Genomic DNA, 22,251 nt, shown 5'->3' on the forward strand with positions numbered 1-22,251 from the left:
GAAGCCTTCTTTTCACTGACGAGAGAGCAAAACGTCCGATCGTGCATCTTCGGTTTTTTTTTTTTTTGTTGTTCATTGTAAATAAATATGGAGGTGTTGTTAAAAGGAAAGACCATAAACAAGGCAACGGTATTTATTTGTAATTATTTTTAGAGGAAAATACCTAATTGAAGAAACGTACTTCGTGGATTTCTATATTTTTCATACCGCATAAAATAAAGGAAGTCTTTGTCTTCTACAAATATTCTCGGGACCCCCCATATTCCTTGCAATTTTACACAACTTGTAATTTTCAGGTAAGGACATGATAACTAATGGTCAATTAGGTTAGGTTAGCTACATTATAAATACTTTAAAACATTTTGGACGATTCATTTGGTTAGGATAGCTACATTAAAGATACTGTGAAATAATGTAAATGGTTTCCTAGCGCTGGGTAGCTACATATTAAAAAGTTATTTGCTAAGCAACCATAAAATGATTTTACAGTACTTTTAATGTAGCTATACTTACCAAAAAATATAACCAACCAACCACTAAACAGTTTTTGTGGCTTTTTTATACTGGAGAGAAAAAACGCGCGCGTAAAAATAAAAAACATCCAGGGGGTAGGCGCTCCCGTTCGGCCAACTTCGGAAAAGCTCGGAATTTGCAGCCAGTTGCAGGAAGTAGCGGTACTGCCGCTACACTCTTGTGACGATCCGAAACTCTCTGCTCGGCCCTCGGCCAAGGTCATTAGATACCAGGTCATCTCATCCCGCTATTTTACTGTTATTGGTCAATCGCGTCTGACGTACATGCTAGACCATATTGCCGCGGGAATTCAAATTATTCACGTGTCTAAATGACACTTTCTTAAATTTTCCTATTCACATAGACTGATGTAATTTATGTACAGGTTAAATGTATCACGTGTTTCCGCTAGTAATATATTTAATTTTTGTTATGTTGTCAGTTATTTAATCGTAAATTAGCTCAAATGTGTATTTTAAAATATAAACTGGTGTTATTGGTAAACATTGTGATGCATGCTGTTCTTGCAATATTCACATATTGTGTTATTTAATGTTAATTTGTTTATGCTTGTTACCATTGATAAGCAGGGGTGCCCACAAGGGGGGGGTAACGACGCAGACTGCGTCATTAAAATTTCAAGGGGGGGGGGGGGTTGTCAAAAGACGAGAAAATATATATATCATTTACATACTTATAGCTTCTAATGTGAAAATACGTTTCTGGTGCTTTGATAATTGAAAGGGATCTTGTATATCAAATTGTCAACCCTGCACTTTCCTCAACAAAAGCAGTTTGGCATCTGTCGGTTCAGAATGGTCCCTATCCCCGCTTCGACAATAAGCGCACACACTCAAAAGTAAGAAAAAAAAGCTTCGCGCCTGCGTAGACCGTGCAACTGAAAGGAGAATCTGATTCATTCTATCAGGCTTGGAAATTCTATACCTCTGTTCAGCTCATGCCCGCCTGATAGTTGAGACCATATAAGTGTTATCACTTTACACGCATTCCTTCTCTTTTCATTGTTTTGCTTGTTATAGCTGGCAGCGACGCCCAGAATTGGCTGGACCACACTGAAGCTATTGTCTGCCATTACTGAATGTATCAGTGCGAAGTCGGGTTGTGCTTGTGCGTTATTCTTATTGTTATCATCTTCGAATTAATTAGTTTTTCAAGTGTAATCGTGATATAATGCTGGTATTGTAGCCATGCCCAAAAAGCAAACACAATACAAATATAAATGATTAGAGATTTTGTGTGAAGGGACTGTTAGACATGATAAGTGGGCAGACCATTGCAAGAAGAAGCATTTTTATAAAGTTAAGCACAATTTAGAAATTAGGAAAAAATAATTGAGGTGAAGTGCAGTGATAGTTCTGCGTGGAAACCTTGTGTTGAGGGAACATCGACATCTACTGCTATTTATCAACCAGAATGAGAAAGGTAAGTGTAAAATATAATAAGCAATACAAATGTACATATCGGTATCAGACACTTATTACGGGGCCCGTCTACATGCCAGAAAATCGCGCTGCAGCGTGTTAGAACACGTTTTTATACCGAAACTATGTAAATGTGTGTTCACGCCATTTATCTACGAAAAGAACACACATTTCAAACGACTGCCCTTGCTTAAGGCGCTCGCCTACCTAGCAAGTGAACAGTGTTACTTAGCGTTTAAAATACGTGTTTAAACAGAATACTAGAGAAAATTTTAGAAATCTGATTCGGTATGAAAAGAACTTAAACTTTAGGCAAGAACTAAAATATATTTTCAAAATGAACTGTACATAAAAAAACAATATTTTATTACCCCTGAACATAGCCAAATATGGGTTTTTTCAGGCTTCTGTATCTTACTAACTATTCACGGGATGTATGTGTGATTTCTACGAGTGGGATTGTGACTCGGTGGCTGAAGAACTGAACAGCTTCAGTGATCTATACCTTACCACACATCCAAATATCTCACTATCCGATGTGGTAAAAGAAAGCCCAAGAACATCAAGAAAGGAAGATGAAGAGACTGAAGTAGCTAATGAAAACCTGGTAGATACAGAAGAAATCGATGATGATGAAGAGGAAAAGGAAGATGAGGGAGATGAAAAGAAAAATATTTTGTGGGTAACCCAAGGGTTTCTGAAACCTTATCGATGTCTCAATAACTTTTCTGGGTTTAAAGCTATTAAAGTTGTTTATGCAACTTTACTCTCATTGTCAGTAACAAGTTGTTCCGCAGAAAGAGCAATGAGTAACTTACGTATAGTGAAAAACAGGCTGAGATCGTGCATGGGTGACAGACGGCTGTCAAATCTAATGGTTCTGTGTTCGGAAAAAGATGTGCTTGCATCCATTTCAAATTAAATCGTTGAGAACTTCTCTCGCTCTACATCTTCAAGGAAGAAGCTTTTGTCAAGGATATAGATCAGCATTAATTTTTAATCATGCAATTTTTTTGCTAGTGAAAGTTATTGCAAGGAGACACAAATTCAATTTGAGCTAGATTTTCAAACAGGCGTTTATCTGTATTACTTTTGTTTGTTATGCTAAGATGAATATATATATTATATATCTCAAAGTTAACTGTTTTTAATATATGTCTAATTCAGAATTTTTTAAATTTTCCATTCTACTACTGAACTATTGTGAGTGATGCTGCGATACTATTTCATCTCATTTTTAAGCTATTAAGGTATCAAGCAAGGATTGAAAAGAACATTGTCACATGTCATAGTATGCTTAAATTATAATATTAAATATTACCTGATATGACCAAAATTATTATTATTAGAAAATCAATTTTTATTAATGCAAAATGTGACAACATATAATACTAAAAAAGTATAATATTATAAAATCATTGAGAAAATGGCACAAAAAATTTCGGGGGGGGGGGGGGGGTGAGTCATAGTGTTGGGGGGGTTGGGCACCTCTGTGATAAGTAATTATATTCAATATTACATTTAGCTTCCTTGCTAGATGTTTAAGTGTCAACATGTTATGTTCATTTGCAGTAGTAAACAAACTTTGTAAGTGTATTAAGAATATCATACAATATAACAAGTTTTATGGTAATGACTATCCTCCAAAAAATATTCTAAGAATATTTAATGGCCCTTTAACTACCAAATTTCATATTTGTGTGCAGTAATATGATTTTGTCTAATCCATCACATTCTAACACGTGGATCTTCCACATGTGATCCCTCTGCCCTTTACCTATCTCTCAGCTTTCCAAAATCCCCTCCCTTTAATTACCTTAAACTATTTCACCATTATTTCTTTCTCCTCCTTTACAGTGTGTCCCACACAAGCTCCATCATCATCACTGATGGTCTATGCATCTTCCTTCTTCCGTCATCGTTTCTCCTCCGATATTTGTCACTTATCTCACTACATGCATTGTAACTTTATAACTCTTTAATGTCCATCGCTAGGTACGGGTCCCAAATTCCTGTGATGTATTCCATATCTGGTTATCACCAGCATGGAAGATGCCTTTTCATTGACTTTTATTTCTCTCCTTTAGTGTCATAGCAGTTAACCCCATACCCCTACTCCCTTCTTCACCGTCCACTTTTTTTTTTTCCAGTCTAGGTCTCTCTATAGTGTTAATTCCAGATGCTTGTAAATCATCTATTGTTTACAGAATCTCCTACAATATATTCCAGTAATATACTTGCTTGTCTATGTTTCTATTTCTTGTGAATCTAACCATATATTTTTTGTTGACATTTATCCCCATTTCATTATTCCTTGACCAACACTCTAATTTCATCTTATAGATGTGCCACTCCTCCCAAGGTTTTGTATATCACAGTCACCTACGAACAATCTTAATCTACTCATGCTTTCCCAGACATCTTTCATTATGAACAGCAAGGACCCCATGCCACCACTCCCTCTTACTACCATTAATTTCATTTTAAGTGAGCTAGTAATTTTGCATAGAAAAAGTTTTCTTACAGACCTGTCATTTATAATTATTATTTTAAGTAAACCATTTAAACTGCACTATAAAGCTGTCTGGCCTACCATTAACCATGTCCCTTTCCATCAGCTGTAATTCTTAATAATGGTAACTCCTGAGTAACATGGTAAATGATCACTATGTGAAAGGTTTGCTAGGTTAACTAGGATCTGTAATTCTGAAAAATGGTAGCTCTAAGTGAAAGATTTATTAGTGTACAATAATAACACAATTATTTTTTTAAAGTAATTAATTCTTTAAAATATATGTATTTCTCTGCTTAAAATCTTTCATTTTTATCCTTACTCAACTTATTTACCAAAAACTAATAGTCTCCAAAATTATCACATATACTATTATCTTTTGATATAAAATCTCAAATTAAAATTGCAAAACAAACTCCCAGATCATTTAGCATGATAAAAATATATTGGTATTTTGGCATTCTTGGCAGGTACATGTTTCCAAACGGTATTCCTAAATATGCTCCTTTCCTACTAAGGCCACTACTTACGCACCATAGTGCAGGCAGTCAGGCATACTCAGTTTCTGATTCACCTGAACACTTCTTCTGGAAGAAAACATGCCTAAAACACTGAAACACTTTATTCCTACCTTGTGATACTTTCCAACAAGTGGTCCGCAAATATGTGGCTTAAAACACAAATATCACAGACCATTGTTCAAAGTCTTTATTACATGATACATCGCTGGGTAATTTTATTTCATCTATTAACATTGGAACGTAAAATTGTACTAAGCCGGTAATGAGAAACAGTATCACATAAACATCATTTGCAGTTTAGACAAACATAATTTTTTTTTGAACAAGAGTAACTAGAATAAAAAAATATATATATTGACGACGTTAGGACCGTTCCCGTGGTTCGGAGTCGCTGCCCAGCTGCTCCGGTAGAGAGGGTACGTGCCATGTGGCAAGGGAACTACCCTAACTTAGGTGGAATAAAAGAGTTTTTGATGTTAAGGTGTGTTTAATGCACACGTCACACACTGTACATGGGCTGTCACGGCTCCCCTCTGTGACAGTCCATCAGGGCGAGGCCCGGCTCCACGCAACTTGAGCGTGACACGACACTACCAGTGACCTGACTGGCGGTGACACGACAGTGACGCGACTGACAGTGGCGTGGATGACGGTGACGTGACTGGCAGTGACGCGATTGACGATGACACGAAAGACTGATGTAACTGCCGACGCGAACGACGGTGACGTGACTGACGGTGACGTGATTGACGGTGACGTAACTGACGACGCGAATGACTGTGACGTGACTGACGGTGACGTGACTGACGGTGACGTGACTGACAGTGATGCGAATGACGATGACACGAAAGACTATGACGTAACTGCCGACGCGAACGACGGTGACGTGACCTTCGCGACCGCGCTCTCTCATGCCACTTGGCGACTGACTCGACCCACGCTCCGCGACGTCTCAGCGGCCTCCCCCCCTTGCCGCGTGCACATGAATCTCCCCTCTTCCCTTCGTGTGCGAGTGTGTGGAGCCACATGGTCACAGGCGGGGAGACGCGACTCAGTCGCCCGGGAAACACATCTACAGGAACACAACAAGACAAATAGATATTCACACCCTCACATAATTACATAAACAAAACCTTTGTTACACTTTTGCGCACGGGCGCCGGCGCACACGCAAGACTGAAGCAGCAACGGGCAATAATGGCCTCAGCGAGCCGGAGGAGCACTTGAGACGACGTCAAATGCTCCCCCCTCCCCGAGGTCATTTTGCCCGCTGATGCTACGATCACACGCACTTCACCATTAACACTCGGGCACTCGGACGTTCATATTGGCATCCCATGGGCGGAAGTAGGAGTAACCTGCTGGGTGAGTACCCATGGCCAATAGTCTAGCAGGTAGGAGGGAGGCCTGCGCTGACGAGTGGAATGGCGGGCTATCTCCGGAACCTGGGGATTCGGTGCAGTGTCTGGGTGCATAGGTGGGGATCTGTCCGCTTCCTTCACCTCATCAAAGAGTTCAATGATGACCCCTTCCTCGGGACCACAGGGCCGTTCAGGTGAATAACCTTTGTGGTGGTGGTACCCATCCCCGTTTAACCCTTCCATTACTTCCTCGGGGAATACTATTTTAGGGATGGTGTCAATGGTTGGTAACTCAGGGTCCTCTTCATCAGGGATTGGGGTAAGGGATGTGTTAAAGACGGAGTTTTGGGCATCCCTGGAGTCCAGCCTGTCAGCAAGCTCATCCAGGTGGTCCATGGTGAAACCGTTGGGCTCATACCCATATGCTTGTTGGGTGGGCGTAGCTTCTCGGGAAAATACTGGAGCTTTGGGATTTAAAGAAACCTCGCAACCTGCTGGGTTGGTATTGCCAGTGACCATTTCGTCACCGAAGTCCGTCGGCACCTGAGGTGAGTCCGATCTCCTTCCTTCCCTACTGCAGTGGTTTCTTCCAGGGTCGGTGTCTAAGGGCATCGGGTCAGAATTGGCACAACGGCCTCCTCGTGGTGTCTCTGGTTGGTCCCTGGGGCTGTCCTGGTCTGTAAAACTATCCGCGGCTCCTACGGTTGACGGCTGCTGCGGCATCGGGACCGTGGCTAGCCGCAAGGCATCACAGTGTATTTTGGCCATTTGGCCATTCGGCTGCCGCACCAGGTAAGTGGTCATCCCCAAGCGAGCCACCACCTCCCTGGGCTCAGACCACTTGGGCGCGAGGCCCGCGCAAAACCCACGGCCCTTGGCTGACAGATGCTGGAGCCTTACATGCACAAACTGGCCTGGAATGATCTGCGGGGGTGGATTTAGGGACTGGGGTGTTCGATGATCCAAAAACTGGGCCTGATGCCTGCGTGCCCCAGCCCGTAGGTCCTCTACCGGGAAAGGTTCTTCTGTGTGAATGACGCCCAGTTCGGCTGGCAATGCTAAGTTGTGACCATGGAGCAGCTCAGCTGGAGAATATCCCGTTACCTCGTTCGTGCGCCGGCGGAGGCAGTACAAGAGGGTGGGGAGGTGAATGTCCCACTTAGTGTGGTCCTCATCAAGGCGGATACGGAGCTGGGTCTTAATGTCTTGGTTGCGGCGTTCAGTGGGATTTGATCTGGGATGATAGGTAGGGGTGGTGTGATGATGGACCCCCCACCGCCCACATGCCTTCCGCCAGCTGTGACCCGTAAATTGGACTCCATTATCCGTGAGCAGCACTCTCGGATACCCATACCGTGGGAACACCTCTCGGTCCAGTAGGGCGATGATTGTTCCCGCCTTCACATTGGCGACAACAAACGCCTCGGTCCATCGCGTAAACACATCAGTGACTACAATGATGAACCACTTTCCCCGGGAGGTGCGTGGGTAGGGGCCCATAATGTCAAGAGCCACCTCGTGGAATGGGTGGTCAGGGCGTCGGGGAACCTGTTGCTCCACGCCATCAGGTCGACGCGCCTTACACTGTTGGCAGCGTTGGCACTCACGCACGAACTGCTTAACGTCGGCCGTGACCTCCGGCCAGTGGAACGTCCTGCGGATTTCTCGCAGGGTCTGTTCAGCCCCAGGGTGCCCCGCCAGCTCATGACTGTGGAAGAACAGTAGGATGGCTGGCCGTGCAGCAGGGGGTGCATGAATACTCCAGCGGCTTCCTCTGCGAGCACCACGGGTCTGAAGCATGCCATCGAGACTACGCTGATAGGGAAATGCTTGGTCGCCACACTCGGCCAGTCGGGCTCGTGTTTGTGGGTCGTCCTGCTGGGCGTCATGCACGTGAGTCACCAGCTCTGCCATGGTGGCATTTTGGGTGGCCGACTTTGGTGTGCTGGGCCCAGGCAGCATGTAGAGTAGGGCATCGTCGGGGGCCGGGTCCGAATAGTTGGTAATCGGAACCGGCGGTAGGAGGTTGTCCCACCCCTGGTCATCGTAGACTATGGTTCTGGGGTCCGGGTGCCGGGAAAGCTCGTCAGCGAGCTCATTTTCCCGGCCGGGTACATTATCCACCGTGAAGTGGAAGCTCTGGAGGAGAAGGGCCCACCGGGTAAACTTTGACTTGCCCTCCTGCACGGAATCCAGCCATTTGAGGCACTGGCTGTCCGTGCGGAGAATGAAGGGGCGCCCCTCGAGGTAGTGTCAGTATCTTTTTAGTGCCCACACCTCAGCGAGGCACTCTTGCTCATTGACATGGTATCGTCTTTCCGCTGGGCCAAACTTGGCACTCGCGTACTCGACAATACGTCTCTGGCCTTGGCCGTCCAGCTGGTACAGCACCACCCCCATGCCTTCCTGGCTGGCATCGGTCTGCACGAACAGTGGTTCGTCCGGCACCAGCCGCGACAGGGTGTGGTAGTTGCGGAGCTGTTGTTTTACCTCGCCCAGGGCCTGGTCGGCGGCCTGGGTCCACCGGAATTTGTGCTTTGGTGAAAGCAGGTCGGTCATGGGCGCGGTAATCGAGGCGAAGTGGGGAACAAATCACCTCAACCAATTCAAAAGCCCCATGAGTTTCTGGAGCTGCTTCCATGTCTTGGGTGCCTGCTTGCCCTCAATAATGGACAGTTGTTTGGGCAGCGGGCAGCAACCCTCTGCGTCCACAATATGGCCCAGAAACTCGATCTCCTCCGCCCCAATGTGGCACTTCCTCGGGGCGCACGTCAGCCCGTGCCTGGCGAGCCGCTCAAACACCAAGGCCAGATGGTGTGCGTGTTCCTCCCACGAACATGACCAGATGATCACATCGTCCAGGTAGGCTTGGGCAAACTTGCCGATGTAGCCATCCAGGACACGGATCATCATGGTCTGGAAGGTCACAGGAGCATCCATCAGGCCGAACGGCATCGCACAGAACTGGAAGCGTCTGCCATCTGGGGCGGTAAAGGCTGTTTAGGGGCGGTCGGCGGGGCATACTGGCACTTGCCAGTACCCCGACTTGAGGTCAAGCTTTGAAAATATGGTGGCTTTCCCCAAGCCAGCGAGGGCATCCGTGATGTTGATTAATGGTGGTGGTGCCGGAATGGTGAGGTGATTTATTGCTTTGAAATTTACGCAAAATCTCAGCGTTCCATCTTTCTTGGTGGCCATTACGATACGACTATTATAAGGTGAATTACTAGGTTCTATGACGCCACTCGCCAGCATCTCCTCGATTTGCGCCTGTATGGCATCCTGTTCACGGGGTCCAAACCCGAACACTTTCTGGAACGGAGGGGTATGGGGCACCAGGGGTATGCAATGCTCTGTAATTGTAGTCCTCTGTAACTGGTCCGCAGCTGCAAACACTTGCGAATGAGCCCTTATCACCTCGTCGATGTCGACGTGGTCCTCGGCTGGAACTCCGTGGGTCAGCTCATCCAAACCTACAACTGTGCTAGGTGGGGATGGAATAGGCCGGTGGATACTGTAGACAGTCCAGCGGCTGTGGGTACCAAGGTGCAAGTGCCCGGCACGGACTTCGATTGTAGCATCGACCTGTGCCAGCCAGGGGGCACCCAGGATAAGCTCCTCTCGTAGCTCATGCAGCACTATGGCGTCCGTTTGGCTAACATGGTCCCTTATGTGGATTTTTACCTGGGCGCGCCCAGACGTCGGCGCGCAAGCTCCCCTGGTGGCCAGCAGGACTGTCCCAGCCTCATCTGTCACGTCAGCACTGGCGATGAGGTGGGCGGCAATATAGCTGTGGCTGGCGGCAGTTTCCACCAGCGCCTCCAGTTCCCGGCCGTCCACCCGGACAGGTATGCGCAGTAGACTGCTTTCCTCGGGACCCATGCGCCCGAGCCGGGACAGCGTGTCCTCTAGCCCTGCATCTACTGTCGAGGCCCCCAGCGATGTAAGGCGAGCAGCAGAGCTCACCGAAGACTCGGGGCATGGCCCATCGGGCCGGCGCGTACCGCCCCTGCCGACGTCAGGTGGTCGGGACGGTAGCCCACTGGCGCCTGCAGCTGCTGGCGGGGATGCCGATGACGTGGGGCGAGCGGTAGAGCTCGCCAAAGACTCGGGGCACGGCCCGTCGGGCCGGCGCTGACCGCCCCCGCCGACGTCAGGTGGGCAGGGCGGTAGATCACTGGCGCCCGCAGCTGCTGGCGGGGACGCCGATGACGTGGGGCGAGCGGGGGAGCTCGCCGAAGACTCGGGGCACGGCCTGTCGGGCCGGTGCTGACCGCCCCCGCCGACGTCAGGTGGGCTGGGCGGTAGATCACTGGCACCCGCAGCTGCTGGCGGGGACGCCGATGACGTGGGGCGAGCGGTAGAGCTCGCCGATGACTCGGGGCACGGCCTGTCGGGCCGGCGCGGACCGCCCCCGCCGACGTCAGGTGGGCGGGGCGGTAGATCACTGGCGCCCGCAGCTGCTGGCGGGGACGCCGATGACGTGGGGCGAGCGGGGGAGCTCGCCGAAGACTCGGGGCACGGCCTGTCGGGCCGGTGCTGACCGCCCCCGCCGACGTCAGGTGGGCTGGGCGGTAGATCACTGGCGCCTGCAGCTGCTGGCAGGGACACCGACGACATGGGGCGAGCGGCAGAGCTCGCCGATGACTCGGGGCACAGCCTGTCAGGCCTGCGCGGACCGCCCCCGCCGACGTTAGGTAGGTGGGGCGGCGTGGCTGGTTGGAGTTTCGGAGAGCGGGGCCCAGCTGTCTCATCGCCCTTACCTAGGCGTTTCCCGATGGTGTTGTGTCACCTCCATTTCCCCCTTCTCCGGCGGCCTTGACGGGGCATTCACGGTGCCAGTGGTACATTTCTGTTGGACAGTACCTGCAGCGGGTGGCCGCTCTTCGCGGGCTGTCGGGCCTCCGCGTCGCTCCCCTCGGTCGGCCTGCCGCCAGGTCAGCCGCGACTGGCCCTGTGGCTCAAGGTTGCGTCCCCGCGATCCCGGCGACTGGGCGGATCTGTCCGGCGGTGCTGGCGGGCCAGTGTACTGCACCACCGCTCCAGCATCTTCTGGTGACAGCACCGCCGGGGTGGGGTTGGGCCTCCACTGCATCGTGGTCTTCGTTGCACTCTGTATGGCCTGGATGTCTCTCTCTGTTTCTCTCGCCATGGCTAGGAAATCGTCCACGCTTCTTCCCGCGGCGTTACGCATGAAAGGTCGTAATTCCGGTGACAGTAGCTCCACAATCACTGGCAGTATCTCGGCGACTGAGCCGCTTGTCGTCAGACGTCGGTGGAGGCGTAGCTTTTGATAAATAAAGCCTTCCATGCTTTCCCCGGCCCGCTGTGTTTGACAGTACAGCTGGTACCGACAGCTGGCACGGGAACACGCGTCATCAAAACGGGATTCTAACCGGGTAACGAATTCGCCTGCCATCGCCCACCAGGCTTGGGCACTGTCCCGGAGCTGTCCACTAACTCTGTCCACGAACTCGTCCTCGGGCACCGCGTGTCTTGATAGTCTGTCCCAGCATGCTTGCAGAAATGCATGCGGATCTTCATGTGCTCGCCCCGTGAATACAGGTAGTGACACAGCCATGCTTGCATTTCGCGGTACCGGTTCTGGTTGTGCCTCCCCATGGCGCCGCACACTGTCGTTACAGGCTGCGCATAGAAATAGTCCGTCCCTGAAATCAGCGAATTCGCGTGCAGTTGTGCAAACCTGGTGTCTGACAGTGCCGCACACATAGCACCACGCCGTCTCGCCTGGTCGCCCGGGACAGCCTACCATCGCGCACGTAACGCGCTCCCTTATCACGTCCCGCTCTGTGCCATGGTTATATATTTCCTTTTTTACAGTCTTTTCCTTAGGGGTACATGAGCACCATAGTGTAGTGCCCTCCCCTCGCAAGCTGCCCTCTCCATGTGGCTTATGACACACCTGGCAGACCCCGTCCATATTCACGCGCACAGGTGTGTAGCATTCCGCGACCCGCGCGGCTGACCGGCCCGAGCGGCGGACCGGGACGTCAGGTGACGGGGAACAGACAGGCATGGCCCGCCTCCCCCCCTCCACTGTCGGAGGTCCCGTTTCCGCACGCTCTTCGTCCCGCGGACGTTGACCCGGCGGCGCGGTGATCTTGAATGGTCCGACTCGGCTGTACTCGTCGTCGCTCGGCTGGACTCGGCTCCCGCTCGACCCGAAGGGCGCAATTCGCCTGCGCAAATCCACTGCGATCCCTTGAAGGGGAAAAGGGGGAAGAGCGAACTCACTCGCGCGGCCGAATGAAACCTGATACCTGTGTGACGCGCTCTTATCGCTTGACGGCGCAATCTCACACCATTTTGGGGCGTCGGCTTCCGCTCCCGCGCTGCTCTTGTCCATGCTCGACTCCCTGCAGCATTCTCGCGGCTCCCGAAAGTTTTGAAAATCCGCACTTTTCATGTCCTTTTCTATGTAATAGCTCATGGTCAGCCACACTAGTTGGGCGCCATTTTGACGACGTTAGGGCCATTCCCGTGGTTCGGAGTCGCTGCCCAGCTGCTCCGGTAGAGAGGGTACGTGCCACGTGGCAAGGGAACTACCCTATCTTAGGTGGAATAAAAGAGTTTTTGACGTTAAGGTGTGTTTAATGCACACGTCACACACTGTACATGGGCTGTCACGGCTCCCCTCTTTGACAGTCCATCAGGGCGAGGCCCGGCTCCACGCACCTTGAGCGCGACACAACACTACCAGTGACCTGACTGGCGGTGACACGACAGTGATGCGACTGACAGTGGCGTGGATTACGGTGACGTGACTGGCAGTGATGCGATTGACGATGACACGAAAGACTGACGTAACTGCCGACGCGAACGACAGTGACGTGACTGACAGTGACGTGATTGATGGTGACGTAACTGACGACGCGAACGACTGTGACGTGACTGACGGTGACGTGACTGACGGTGATGTGACTGACGGTGACGTGACTGACAGTGATGCGAATGACGATGACACGAAAGACTATGACGTAACTGCTGACGCGAACGACGGTGACGTGACCTTCGCGACCGCACTCTCTCATGCCACTTGGCGACTGACTCGACCCACGCTCCGCGACGTCTCAGCGGCTTCCCCTCCTTGCCGCGTGCACATGAATCTCCCCTCTTCCCTTCGTGTGCGAGTGCGTGGAGCCACATGGTCACAGGCAGGGAGACGCGACTCAGTCGCCCGGGAAACACATCTACAGGAACACAACAAGACAAATAGATATTCACACCCTCACATAATTACATAAACAAAACCTTTGTTACACTTTTGCGCACGGGCGCCGGCGCATACGCAAGCCTGAAGCAGCAACGGGCAATAATGGCCTCAGCGAGCCGGAGGAGCACTTGGGACGAAGTCAATATTTTTTAATTTGTCAGAAAATTAAACTACTGGTAGAAGATGGAGCATGAGAATAGTTTTTTTTTATTTTGTAATCAGATGTTCACAGTAGTAATCATATTTTGAACTGTTAGTTACAAAAAATTTCACCACAAAATGCCAAAATTCTGCTGTAAGAGGTAGAAAAAGAGACAGGTTTTTTAAATGTGTAGACAGTGACATTCCTCTAGTTTCAAAGGTTAAATGTGCAAAACTTTATTCGTGTAGAATAAAATTGTACATTTGTGTATATATATAAAAAAACAGCATCAAACAAACATATACACTTAATTTGTATCAATATAAATGTTTATTTACATGTTCGTAATTAATCTCCTTGATTGTGTTTGTACGATTAATTTTTTATTACAAGTAAAAAATATATAAATGTTGTAAGACCACCTAGTGAAAAATGACCAAGCTAATAGTAATTACAACAATTAGGTGATCAAATACCCATCAAAAAATATAATCCTCTGTAACTCTAGTGTGTTAAAATGTAGTAAAAATTTATGTACCTGCTTAAAATAATTCTTAAGTGACAGGATTTAAACCTGGAAACTTGTAATCCATAACTACATACAAACCACTGAGCCAAATAAACATAATTATTTACTGTGAAAAATATTTCATTGTAAGTGTTTATATCCTAGGAGTGTAACATCTTTTAAAATATGCAATATTTATTTTTGTGAGTATTAAATTTATTACTAAATGTACTCGTGATTATATTGATGATTTGCATTTCGAAGTCACCATTAATTTATCAGATATTCATTATTTTTCATGCACATAACACATTTCTCCATATCTTAAATTGTTTTCATTTTATTAGATGCAGTCTGTATACTCTCATCATAATTCTTTACTGCTAGAAACAGTAACAAGGTAATTTTTCTCAAATAATTCATCAGAAATATTTCAACACTCCAAATCTGATCCCAGAACATAATTCATTACATCAAAATTCAGTATTTAACAAAATATATAGGTAATCCATAATAATCTACATTTACTTATGCCTATTATAAATTGTGGTGAGTATGAAGCTATAAAACAAATACAATTAGTCACTATGTTCTGTCATACAAACTACATCAATTAACATGATATTTTTTCTCTAAATATTTAATCAACATAAATAGGCACTTCAAGTATGTTTTATAATGAACACATATTTGAAAGATAAATAAAACGCTGACAAAAAATACAAAAAACTTTATTTTTTACTACAGGCATTATCTCATTACTATTTTGCTTTAATTGCTTTTTTCAATGCAAATGTGTACGAATTGTTTTCCCATCTTGTAGCTGATCATTTATTACATTAATTTACATAAAAAGTAATTTAATATTTTTTCTGTAATTTTACATATTTGCGAAGTTTCAAATGGTTTAGCGTGAAGTCTCCTTAATGAAATATGTACACAAAAAAATTTTGTTACCAAGATATTTATGTAAATGATATAACATTATTTACTTTTTGTTAATACCACCTCTATTAAATGTTAAATTTATTTATTATACTGTTGCCATTAGTTCTTTTATAAAAGTCATTTCGCACAAAATCCTGGATCAAAAGAATTACTGTGGCAGCTAGCCATGAAAATTAATACCATATTTTCTTTATCTCCGAAATTTATATGGCATATGTATGTGTGTGTGTGTATGTATATATATACATACATACACACATACATAACTATATATTTGTACGAATACAATATAAACTGCAAGGCTTTCAATATCATCACACTTTAATGTGATTGTTAAATGGACAAAGTCTCAAGACCCACTTGGCTGACCCAGCAACAGGCTGGAAACAGTGGATGATGATGATGATAAGGCTTAGTATAAATTTTGGTGTGTGGTAGACAAATACATGTTATAAATTGAGGTAAAACTAAGCATGACTCCCTAAATACTTCATTTGGAGCTAAGAAGACATATTTTACATCACTAGATTATTACTTGTTACCATGGGCGCCCATACCTGGGGCAAAACACCCCCCCCCCCCCCCCCCCTCTTGATAGAGAAAGACAAAAATGTAGTTACGTATAAGTCTTCCAACACTGAAATATTTTCACGTAGAAGATTTTAAATATATGTACCTACTTACAAATGGACGGCTTTTATATAAATGGAACCAAGCGCCATTCAGTCACAACTGAGAAAAGACTGTTCAAAGTATTGATATGTCAAAAAAATAATGAAACATCTACATAAAAAAATCACTGTAAAATATTTTAACATGTATAATAAGCTGCTTTATTATTATGCATAACATTGTGAATTATCTTCCTATCATAGTTTAATCAGTAAAAATGTCTGTTGGTTCTCTTTGAATAAAATAAAGTAGAGTTTCTTTAAAAAGAACCAAGTATAATGGAACATGAATGCCATGGTCACGTTGTCAAACAAACAAATAATACACCATTTTAATTACCTCAATATCCATTGTTCAGTAATTGTCCATTGTAAATCTACATAATCGGTCTTAAAACAATCTGGCAAGTGTTCTTCATCTGTCGGATATAAGCTTTGTGTTAAAAATGCCAGATACATTGAAAGCATAACTTATACCATATGAGATGACAAATAAATTACAAAAATGTTCTTAAAAGTCAGTTGGTTACGAGAAACTATTACTTACACATTTCAGCATAAAACACATAAGCAATTTATTATTCATCTTCCATTGTGAATTCTGCGTTATTCCCAAAGCCATCTATGTCATCTTCAACCTCTGTACTCGACTGAAATTTCTGATAAAAATGCCAGACTCCTTAAGGTATAAGATGACGAATAGATTTAATATCCTTAAGCTTTTCCTTACTTATAGGCTTTCCTTCAGGCCACAGCGAAATTAATTTAGATGATTGAAATCCATATGAGTCTCCCTCGTCGCTTGTTTTTGTTAATGTTAACATCAATGAAAGTTTCTTGAGAATGGCTGGTCTTCATCTGAAGAACTTGTGGTTTACATCTCTCCAATTTAATTTGACGAACTGTGAGCCAGTTAATTTTATTTCCTTCTGTGTAAATCTTCCTGTTGGTGATCTCTTTCTCTATTTCACTGGTCCCTTTAAAGTCATAATTCTGCATTTATGTCACAACAAATTTTCTCTTTTTACGGCATCCTTCCATTACATTTATGTAGTCCTCCAAAGTATATAGTCGCTGTTGTTTTAGGGCAGATTCCACATCGCCAAAATCAGAATCATTCGGGAGGTAAGTGTGACAGAATTCAGTGGGTTTAGATCACCAAACAATGTGTTCATCATTAGTTCCATTTTGATATTCCTATCCTGGCCCCCACACGAGTCAGACCACAAAATGATGTCTGTGAAATTTTTTTCCGACATGAGTAACAACATGCTTTCGCAAGCTGGAACCCACTTCTTGGGCACCTCTTCCGGCAGTGCCTTCTACCCAAACATAAAATTAACTATTGGATTCTTTCCCAGAGTCTATCCCAGTATTATAAACCCATATTTGCCTCTTGTAATAAATTATATTTTTTGGGATTCTAGGCAGAGGCAATGTTTTCTCCATGCCATAACTTAACGTTTCCACATTTTCACATTCCTTTGCAGTCTTAAGTTCACGATTCATTGCATCTCTTGCTTCTTCAGCTACTGACTGATGCACATTTAACTCATTCATAATTGTTTCCTTTTCAATGATGTTGCAGTTTTGCATTGCTGCATAAAATCTGTCACATGCATTGCATGTATCTTTTTTGAGCTTTTTTTCGTTTGATATTAAAATATCTGTGAAGTATAATTCTGTAGCAACTAAAACTTACTGCTCCATTTCCTTCATTTTCCTCTTTGTATAATTCATACATTTTTAAATCTGTAAGTTCTGTAGATAGGTATTCTGTATCACCACTCACCCGCCGACAGTAGTGTGATTTATACCTAGGAAACTTGTTGATGTGGTCCTTAATTTTTTTAATTTCAACTGGAGAAATTCGAGGTACACCTTTTCTTGAGTTCCTCTCTAGTCAGTTACACAATCGGAGCGAATTTTGTTCAGTGATGTGTTGACTCGTTTTGTTGATACTCCAAAGGTATGAGTACCTACTAAACATTTCTCTGCAGACATTCACTTTATCCAGTTCGTATTTTCTAGTGTATTGTCGTTTGTTAGATGATGACCTCTTTCTTTTAACATATACCTCTTGAATATGTGCAGCAATGAAAGCAGTCTGGCAATCATAAGATCCTAAATCCCAAAATTTCTCAAACATTTTGTTCCTGAAATCAATATTAACATTGTCTTTGCATCGTTTGGAGCAGTTGCAATTAAAATCATTGAATTCCTTGGGACTACAGTAAGTACCTTTAACTACGAAATGAGGTTTGTTGCTGTCTTAGTTTTTTCCATGACTGACATGTTTGACTGACATGCTTTCGTTTTCTCCCCTTTTTAGGTCTACCTCCTTTCTTATTTTGAGTCGTTTGTCCATCTTACTTTTCAGGTACATTACTATTATATTCATTCTCTTCCTTTATGTCTTTGGTCTCTCTATATTCACCTTGATTGCCTGAATCTAAATGTGGAGTGTAGTCTGGATCTTGAACACTATCATCCCAGTCTTCATCATAATTTGTATGATCCTTTTGACAATAGGCCTATACATCATGATCATGTTAAAAAAAACACAATAACAAATCTAATATTAACTTATAGAATTTTGTACCCTCAGTATTTCAAAATCTACATTGAATTAAAAACAAATTGAATCCAACAGTGTTTGATTTAACAATATTATTACTGTACAATCAACATAATATCACTTGGTTCTTTTTAAATCAAGAAAGAAAATACACATTAAATTTTCTTTAAACAGAACCAACCGCCAAATGTCACTTGGTTCGGTTTAAATAAAAGTAGAAAACCTCTATGTAAAATGGTTGTTGGTTCAAGTGCTCACAGATAGGAGCACAGCCTATATATCACTTAGGTCTATTTTTTTAAAGAATTTAGTGTGTTTCATGCATTCAGTTATGGGTATATCTCAAAAATATAAAAAATGGCGCTTGGTTCTTTTTATATAAAAGCCGTCCAAATCACCATTTGTCTTCCAAAATATTTAAAACACCATATACCTCCAGATCTCAATTTCCCCCCCCCCCCCCAACCCACACCCCCCACAAAATATCACATGGGTGCACTTGCTTGTTACATAAGTATACAAACACATTTGTAACTTTTCCATGCATCTGAATTACTTAGTTTGATATGCTACATATTTTCTATTCATGTTGAAAACAACTGCGGTTAGGTTTAGGTTTTTTTTTGTCAAACTGCATTAAATCACTGTGGCCCAATTATGACCACAAAACATATTAAAAATTATAAAATGCACAAATATGTAAATATAATAAGAACATAGACAATTACTTGTGAACGTAACAAGGGACAACTCTTTGCAATATGTCCAGAGTTATTTATTTAGTTTCAATTTAGTGAAAAACCAGAGAAAGAAAACAATACAATGAAAGAATGAGTGATCTGACAAGCTATGGAATGTTTGCTATTTAAAGATAAACAAAGCAATGACAAATTCATTATACCAGAAAATGAAGTTCATTTGGTGTGGTTCACATTAAACATGCTTTTATTCAATGAACGATGAGCAATATCAGAAGCCTTATTGTTTTCCTACAAACAACAATACATCCAATAACATTTAGTCCTATCAAACAGTTTTAGAAGTTCTATCTTGCGAAGTCATAAGTTTTTGTTAAACAATTCTGTAGCAAACACACATTCTGAAATTATCCATGACTGCAATTTACATGTAAATTATTTCATATGAAATACAAAAGATTAATATCACTCCAAACACACCCCACAATTTTTTTTGCTAAATCTAAATTAAATGACACTTCCTTCAAAAAATCTATAAGCCTAATATTTATGTTACAATTTTTTTCATTTTCTTGCACACTTTGTTGCTGCTTCTTCCAACACGTTTTTTACTTAGCTATCGATTGAGATGATTCAATCTTAAAAAAGTCCTTATTCTCACAAATGAAGCAACAAATTTCTTCTCAACAGCAGGCATTTTTACATTACTAAACCACAGCACGAAAACAAAATCAAAACAAGCACGCAATTTCACAGTTTTGTTTACTTTGAAGGTCTAGCGAATACGTCATATCACGGAAACACCCGAGCGACCAAACTCGTTTTTATTCTGTTGAGACGACCTGGTATCTAATGACCTTGGCCCTCGGCGATGTTTTTTCGATTCAATATATCTAAATGTGGCATCGATATCTTCCGATGTATCAAAAAAACGATAATTTTGATAAATCGAATAAAACATTGACATAAATAAATTATATATAAATATACTATAAATTGACGCCGACCGCCAATCGTCCTCTATGTCGCATAGACTGCTATGCCTCATCAACGTCTCGCAAAGGCGAGTGCACCGAACGCGCTCGTGCGCGCAGCAAAGTGTAGTCCGTGCGACGAGGCGAACGCCAGGCAACGAGTGCTACACTGGCGGAAGGATCCGGCCGGGTGTGACATATCCTTCCACCGCACTACAACAAATTAATTTATGTATAATTTTCCACAGGTTTTAATTAGACATTATTTTTCATCAATTAATATTTCAGTCCTTTCAAAATCATGTTTCACTGTGCGTTTTGTCCCGAACCTGGCCGGTTCAGTTTTCCGCGAAATTCACACGTTTCCGCGGGAGGGCTGGCGGGGGAGGGGGGTCGCGCGCGGCGACACAGGCAGTGTCCTTCAGGAGCTCTGAGAGGCCGGCAGCCTGCGCGCAACGCGGAAACATCAACCTTTGCTTTCACCGACATGTAGTTTCAATAGTATAATATTTTCTTAATCTTTTATGTACAGTTCTGCGGTCGGCCTCAATTTACCATCAGGTATTTCACTTAATTAAATCAGTGCTCCAAGATGAGTGTTCTACATAATACGTGAGTACTGTGAGGAGTCTACGAGACTTTACTTCGGCGCTTCATGCCCCAACTTAGCTTACTGGCTACTAAGTTTTGGCCCGCACGAGGCTGCCAGAAGGCGACACGTGCCACCGAACGTACTAACGAATCAGTCCCTGGGACACATCTAGGTATCACGTAGAGTCGCCAGAGACACGGGCCTACGTGCCACTAGCCCAGTATATTAAGTGTTAGGTAATAGTGAAGTGTGTTGTTCATCAAGATTTAATTCGTCATGTTAGAATGTTTTTTGTAACCGCCGCATCACGTGTACAAGTCCGCCCCTCACGCGCATTAAAATCGTGAGCCGCCACTGAGGAAGTGAGCTGCACGTGTGACTAGTCGATTCGGAACAACCGTTACGGCCAGAACGGGCAGCACTATGTATAGGGCTGTGCCGTAATAAATTCATCAAATACCCTCCAGAAACTTTGTGTTCTTCTTCAGGCGTCCCGAGTGGCCATAACAGCTCGGGGGGCCCTACTGCGTTAACCTCTACCTCTAGCCACAAGGCCGAACCCTCCCTGAGAAATCGAACCCAAGCAAAAATCACGTAAAAATCAATGGAGGTAGAGGGGATAGCGTCAAAATGGCGCCCAACTAGTGTGGCTTTCGTTTACTTAAAAATTAATTTCAAATTTTTCAAATTTATTGTGCTCCAAATTAGTGTATCAGTAAGGGCTCGTGTAGGAACAAAGGAATAGCGCGGAAACGGACGCGACGCGCAGATGGCCAAAGGAGCGGGCACCTGGCGATAGGCGCGCATCGAGTTACGCACCAGGCGCGATAAAGGCGCGCATCAAGTTATGCGCCAGGCGCGATAATGGCTGTGGGAGCCGAAGTCCGCGTGCCTCACACAGGGATCAGGTGGCGCAGCTGCGGCGCTGCTGCGCGCATCGACATGAGCCGTGACGGGGCCGTGAGCATAGACATGGAAGGGGTGTCATGCATGCCTTCTGCCAGGCTTGCCGGTAAATCATGACGCGGCAGGGACATTCGCCATCTGTACTTGCGACATGGAGAAGAAGCCCAAAACAGACATTGACGACGGAAAACCAGGGCCGACGTCTACATTTAAGTGCGGCGCGAGGGGGTGTCATCGGCGGCCCGATGAGGTGGCATTCTGCCATCAGTGCAGCACCGTGAGGCACCGTGCACCGAGGCCCGGGAGTTCCTCAACTTTAGGAATGGGCTGTTCATGTGCCGCACTTGCGAGCTCGCGCTGGACAGACCGTCAGTAATGCCGGCACTCCCTATCGCACCGCGCCCCGGCGGCATTCTCAAACTACCAGAGTTCGGAGGGCAGGAGCATGAGGACCCCGCAAAGTTCCTACGGACATGCCGGGACAGGCTGGCACGATACTCGGTTCCTACAGACGAGTGGAAGGAGAAGGTATGCAATCAGCTGAGGGGATGTGCCCTTGACTGGTGGACCACAGCCGGAGAATACAGCATAGAGTGGGGCGACTTCGCTAGCGGACTGGAGGAACGTTTAAACAACGCCCGTGCCCGGGCC

This window comes from Bacillus rossius, chromosome 5 (genome assembly GCF_032445375.1).
Source record: "Bacillus rossius redtenbacheri isolate Brsri chromosome 5, Brsri_v3, whole genome shotgun sequence".
Classification (NCBI taxonomy): Eukaryota; Metazoa; Arthropoda; class Insecta; order Phasmatodea; family Bacillidae; genus Bacillus; species Bacillus rossius.